Source organism: Phyllostomus hastatus, unplaced genomic scaffold (assembly GCF_019186645.2).
Source record: "Phyllostomus hastatus isolate PE091 unplaced genomic scaffold, TTU_PhHast_1.1 phas_scaffold_93, whole genome shotgun sequence".
NCBI classification, from domain to species: Eukaryota; Metazoa; Chordata; class Mammalia; order Chiroptera; family Phyllostomidae; genus Phyllostomus; species Phyllostomus hastatus.
Genome location: NW_025334042.1, coordinates 33,675,616 through 33,682,532, shown reverse-complemented (window position 1 = coordinate 33,682,532; position 6,917 = coordinate 33,675,616). Strand labels below are relative to the sequence as shown.

Sequence of the window (6,917 nt, the reverse complement as noted above, 5' to 3'; positions counted from 1 at the left end):
GGAGGCAGATTGTAGATTGAAACAATTACAGCTTTTGAAATAGATGAATTTTGCTTAAATATTACCTCCACTAGTCAGTAGCTCTGGAATCATGGTTGAGTTAATCTCTCTCCCTCCGTTTTTTTATAATCTCTGCTACATAGTACTATGGTGAAGATTATTGAGAAATTGAATTGCCATGTGCAGTATTAATGCAATGCCTATCACATAGTATGTGCTTAATGGACAAATATTTTTACTGATAGTAAAGAACAAATCAATACAATCACATTACATAAGCTTAATAGTGGGATAAGAGAAAGGCATAGTTCCTACAAGGTAAATTCAATACAGGTAATTATTTTCCATGGAAACTGGATTTCAATTTGAGTCTTAGCTCAATTAATTTGATCATAGGCCCTGGATTTGGGGGGTCTGGTAATTCACTGTAGATGCAAACCTCTTTTCTGAACAAAGTCCACTCCCTATGGTGGTCCCTAGTTGGCTAACGGTAAGGCAACACTAGTGAGTGTATTAGTCATCATAATATACTAAGTGCATTGGCATTGCAATAGCAAAATCCACAGGGCTCTATTCCACCATTTCTATAACTCCCCAGGAAGAACTGCTTGAGCTCACTTACAAGCCTGGTCTAGAAAACCAGAATGTCATAAACAAAGCCAAGAAATCCATGTTTCTCCTGTTTTCTAAGTGTTGTAGATACACTTAAGAATTGTGACAAAAGCTATAATGTGACATCTACAACTTTTCTTATCATGTCCAGATTCTTCATGGGTTTGCAATTTTGAAGCCTGCACAGCCCACAAAATCACAGGTGTGGGATATAAGTGCCCCTTACTGGATCCTAACCAAAAGAAAGATGGGCGCTAGCTTCGACGGCCCATATACTAAAATTGGAACAATACAGAGAAGATTAGCATGGCCCCTGCGCAAGGATGACATGCAAAAGACAGATGGTATATCAGACACATTTATTTAACATCTGACAAAGGACACCTTAAGAGAAATAGTATTATAAAAGATAAGGATATTTCTTTATGATAAAAAGCTTAGTTCATGCATGGGATATCATAAAAAATTGCCTGTTAGAAATGAGGGGAGACAGTAAACAAATAACAACCAATTTCAAAAATTTAAAGTATACAGGATATAATTCCTCACTACATGGCAATTAAGCTAGGAACCAATAGTAAAAAGATGACTGGAAAATCCTCCTGTGATTGAAAATTGAAATTTAGTTCTAAATAATCCATGTACAGAAGAAATCCCAGTGAATATTAGAAAATAGTTTAATCTAACTGAATGTAAAGGTAAAGCATTTCAGAACTTGACTAAAAAATAAAATAAAAATTTGGAAATATTTTTACCTGACTTAAATTGTACATGGAAATTTGTGAAATGCCACTAAAGCCATACTTAGACATCTATGATGTCGATATTTGTTTTTTAAAAAAGAGAAAGAAAGCTTGAGAGTCAATGAGCTAACATACACCTTCAGAAGGCAGAAAAAGAACATCCAGTTGAACAAAAAAAAAGTGGAAGAAAATAAATACAAGAGAAGGTGGTGAGATAGCAAACATATAATAGAGAAGATCAATAAAGAAGCAAGTTAATTCATTGGAAAATCTAATAAAATAAATAAATGCTGGGCACTACTATCCAGAAAAGAAGAGCGTAAGCACAAATAGCCAGTGTAACCAATACCAAAAAATGGGAAAGAGGCAGCACCACCGAAGACCCTGCAAACATCTGAAAGAGTCTTCAGATGAAACAAAATAGTGACTGAGGTTTACTTTAAAATGATCCAAGGGAACGGGATAGTGGGAAGACTGCAGATGAAATAAATTGGCCGGGTGTTCAGAGTTTTTGAAGCTGTGAGATAAGTACATTAGAGTTCATCATACCAGTCTCTCTAACTTGATAAATGCTTGGATTTTTTCAGAAACAGGAGGATAAGGAATAGCAGGAGAACAAAGGAATGAAGGAAGAAACAAAGGGAGAGAGAATTTATTAAAGAGTATCACTGTATTTCCCAGTTTACATCTTTTGCCCTGCTTCTTCCCATTTCACCTGAGTTTTCCTTTTACAACAAAGTAGTGTTTTTACAATTGCAGTAAAACCACCCAGGACGGGTTGAGTAGGTGCTTCGTTGTATTTTCACCTTCCGTCTTGGCTTTATCTAGTGGTATTTGAGATGTATGTTCAGCAAGCAAAGTTCTCACTATTGAACTGAAGAGAGTAGAGAATGCCCTCCCACTCTGGCTAACTCTAACCAGACACAGCATAACACTTCTCTTCACAGGCAACCAGCAAGTGCCCGACTGATTAAATGAGGTGCACTTTGCAGGAGGGGCAGCAGTAGCTAGACTCTAGGTTCTGGTGGGAGGCTATTCAGCACAACTGCCCATCAGCTACTCAGTGTTCTAGTAAGTTTGGCCATGACTCATGCTGCAACCTATGAGATGCATGAACCATCCAGGCTGCCAGCAGCCGAGTCTTTGCAAAAAGTGAAAAATTACAGTTCAAATGAGAAATTTATGTGGGAAAACAGCTGTGTGGTCCAGCTATAACGTGTATAGACTTGAGAATTCTTAACTCTCTTGTTAAAGTGCTCTTGTCATTTATTAAGTGAAGTAAAATCTAGAACTAAATATTTCTTTTTTTACTCTTAGGTAATGCTTTTTTATTTTCTGTTAAACACTTTTATATTGAAAATATATATTTGGTTAAAAAATGTACTGAATTGTAGTTTCTCAAGCATGTTGCTCATAAACATTACTTACACAAAATGTAGAGCTTACATTTACCAGTCATCAGGGGAGTTACAGTGCCATTCCTGACTGCACACACAAAAAAGGCAGAAGATACAAGTCTGCTAGCTAACATATTAGCATTCTATTTCAAAATTAATAGTCATTTTGAGAAGACTATTCTTGAAGCCGACAACTATCAAAAGCAACTGCAGAAGGTGTATTTATCTATCATTCTGTGAATATAGCTTTTCATCTGGATCAAACAACTGCTCTAAATTAATTTTGCTCATTTGTTAATATAAGGCTTCTTGTGCACGTCTGAAAAGTGAAGTGACAGCTATGAACATATTGGTTCCATTAGTTCACTAACTCCTGAAACATGTGAACACTGGTTTCATACCAGTGTCATCAGATGCTACAAACAGAAATTTAGTTAATCCAGTAATGCTTTCTTGCTTACATGGAGTCAAATGTGTAGGAGTTTATTCTGTTGAAAGTCAAAATAGCTCATTTTTGTGAATACTATTGTAAATTGTGTTCAGAAATTCAACAAGGAAGACAAAATTATTTGGGGTTTTGATTAAAAAAATACAAGTTTTGGTAAAGCATGACACCAATATAAGGCAATTTTCTTACTAAACTTCAAACAGGAGTCTTAATCACTGGCTGTGATACACACATAATTCATAATTATATCCAAATAAGCTACTATATTCTAACTAAAAGTGCTTGTTTTCAGTACTTAGCAATATATGTAAATTTTGAGAATGAACTACAAAAAAATTTGTGACAAACTTGTTATTAAAGTAATATAGTAGAAAGCATGTTCTGTCTTTGCCATCCACCATCAGCTTTTAGATATATTCAAGGCTTTCAAAAACTCCTTAATAATTCAACCTCAACATCTTACAATACTTTTGAAGTTCTTCATAAACAAGACCACTAAGGTTCAGTTTCATTTTTCCGAAAATCAGTTTGAAATCTTTAATGAAAATATTCAACAAATGGAACATAAAACTTCAACTCTTGTAGTGACCAATTGCAATTAAGTAACAAAGCACTCAGAAATATAAATATATCACTTTAAAAATAAGAAGGAACTAAAGAAATAAGCTATGAAAATTCAAATGGTGTCCAAGATTTAAACACCATATTTGAGATTTGTGATATTTGAGCTTGTCATAAAAATCTTTTGATGGAGCTCCCCTTTCTAATTGGATAAATTTATATTCTGAACTAGAGTGCAGTGAAATTGAAAAGCCCCACAATCTTACAGCATATAAATTTAGTGAATTCTCAAAAAAATCATAACCTAGACAACTTGTTTGATGAATTTTGCCTTATAAAAATATTTTTCAAAGAAATGTACTCTGAATTGAAGCAAAAAGACAGAACCTGTGAAAATATTTGGACTAAAATATTTATAAATTTCATTATGAAATAAATAATAAAATTTATTCCAGGAAACTACTATGAGCTTTGAGGTACTTCAACACCTGTAGCATGCTCTCAATTAAAAATATTTTGATCTATAGAGAAAAGTCAATTGAAAGTGTCAACCATTTCAAATTTAGAAAGATAAAATTCAATTTTGAAAACACTGCAGGCAATTATAATCATGACCCACATAACAACGTTTTGTTCAATGATGAACTACATGCACAATGGTGGTCTCTTAACATTATAATGGAGCTGAGTTTCCTGTAAGAAATGGAACAATGTGTCATTCAAGAGGAATTTTATGTTTCTGATGGGAGCAATATCTATGGGGTTCAGGAATAGATTCCCTCTCAGTCACAGCACCTCAATTTTGAGTGCACAGATTACATCCCAGTAAGTTAGCCATCGATTTATTTCAACACAGAGGAGCCTGTCTCTCCAGTGCTATATATTTGGAAGGTGCTACAGCCCTCCCAGATCTAGCTTGGTGGTCTTCAGAGGACATTGTTGTACATATTTTGTTGAGGACCCATGATCTTTATATGGCAAAGGTCCCCCGGAGATTCCTTAGCAAGTATTGTGTCACTGTCACTTTAGTAAAAGCTCTTTGTGGTAGAGTGAAGCCAGCCTGTCCCTGTCCTTTGGAAATATTTTCAGGTTGTAATGGTGTAAAGCACAGATACATTTTATTTCTTTCATCAGTTCAGTGACATAGAGAGCCCTTTGTGCCAGACAGGGTCAATGGGAAAAAAAAAATTTCCAAAGTCAAAATATTGAATCCTCCATGTAAAACACCTTCTTTTTTAAAAAAATGAATAAACAGAGTTAATAATGCTACAACATGCAATAGCCAAAACCATACCATCACGACAATCCCCTATGTTCCTTTATTTCTCCATCTTGATTTCTTATTCTACTGATCCTCAGGCCACTTTTCGATCCCTACCGACAGTCACTATTACATCGATCTACAACTTCCCTGGCTGGTTTCTCCTCGGTATTTCCAGTTAACCCAACCCACATTCCTGTTTATGGAGTAGCATCAACAACTTCTATGTTCTATTTCTGACCCTCTCAGAAGGAAGCAGGGGGATGGTATGTGGGACTGTGTTATATGCTATGCAGTAGGACATAGCAATGTCCTTGGCCTTCACACTTAGTCACTGCTCACCCACTAATGCACCCAGGCAGAGTTCTGCAAGCTCCATTGGTGATAAGTGCCCTGTACAGGAGTATCATTTTGTATCTCTTATGTTGTAATTTTACTATAACTTTTCTTTGTTGAGATACACAAACATTTATCATTATGTTAAAATTTCCTACAGTATTCAGTATTGTAAAATGCTGTACAGACTTGTAGCCTGGGAGCACTGGGCTGTACCACAGAGCCCAGGTATGTAGTGGGCTGGACCATCTAGGTGTGTGTGATTGCACTCTATGATGTTCACATAACAAAATCACCTAACAATGCATTTCTCAGAACATGTCCCCATCATTAAGCAAAGTATTACTGTATATGAAAAATTAAAAATATGATAATATTGGAAAACATTTTCTTAAGGAAATATCAGGGATCCAGTAAAATTAGTGACAAATACAGCCAAAGAACTTGTTGAGTAACATGAGGATTCACTAATGACAAATATTTTAGGTCATTTAAAAGTATGGTTATTCTACATAAGAAAGTTTTTTGTATTAATGAAAATAGATATGCTATTATATATTATAGAAAAACTTTTCTCTCTTGAAAATAGACTTTCAATGAAACCATTTTATAAGTATACTGAAATAACAATCAATCTTAGGTCCATAAATAAACACTTCTAAAATTACACAACTTCAGTTATTTGTAGTACCCCTCTCACTCTCAAGAGTGTTCCAGTAGGATTATAAATTGTATGGTCTTTATAGTTATGAACAAAGTAAAGGAAATAAGCTTGCAATTAGCATGAACAAATTTTAAGAAAAAGTTACTTAAAAATATATAGCTATCAAAGATGATAGAAGGAATGAAATTGTAAACAATATTATAATTATTAAACAAAAAACTGTATAAAGAAATATCTTCACCCAAAGAAAATTCCAGGTAGAGAGAAGTTAGCAGTGAATTTTAGCAAACAGTCAGAAAGGAATAATGCCATATTTACACAAACACTTAAAAATATATAGTGAAATAGCTTCCCATTCTTATTTTATAAGGCCAGTAGAATCCTGATAATAAGAATTGAAAGAAAACATGGGGGGGGGGGTGGAATTACAGATGCATCTAACTCATGAACATAGAAGCAACACTCTTAAACACTGTAGTAGCAAGGCATGCCAAAGTTAATATTCAATACATCACATGCCCAATTTGGGTTTAGACCAGGAAAGCAAAGTTGGTGTAACATTAGAAAGTCAATTAGTGTACTTTACCACATTAAGAAAATCATGGAGAAAAATGATATGGTTACCTCAATATTTGCAGAAAAAAATTGAAATGATTTCATTTATATTTATAATTATAAAAAGCCTAGTGAATTGTGAATATAAAAGAAACTTTCTTAATATAATGAAGGCCATGTATCCACAAAACAAAACTTCAGCAGATGTCTGACTTTATGGTAATAAATTTTGAAAGCTTTCCCTTTGAGGTCAGAAACAAGAATAAGATGCCCACTAATGTCACTTCTACTCAAAATCATAATGCAAGTGCTAGAAATGTAAGTTCTGTAGGAAAAATAA

The 6,917-nt window shown here is 34.4% G+C and overlaps 1 pseudogene; it reads left to right on the top strand.

Moving 5' to 3' along the window:
- Positions 1–861: 861 nt before the first annotated feature.
- Positions 862–977, top strand: LOC123813186 (annotated as a pseudogene).
- The last annotated feature ends 5,940 nt before the right edge of the window (positions 978–6,917 follow it).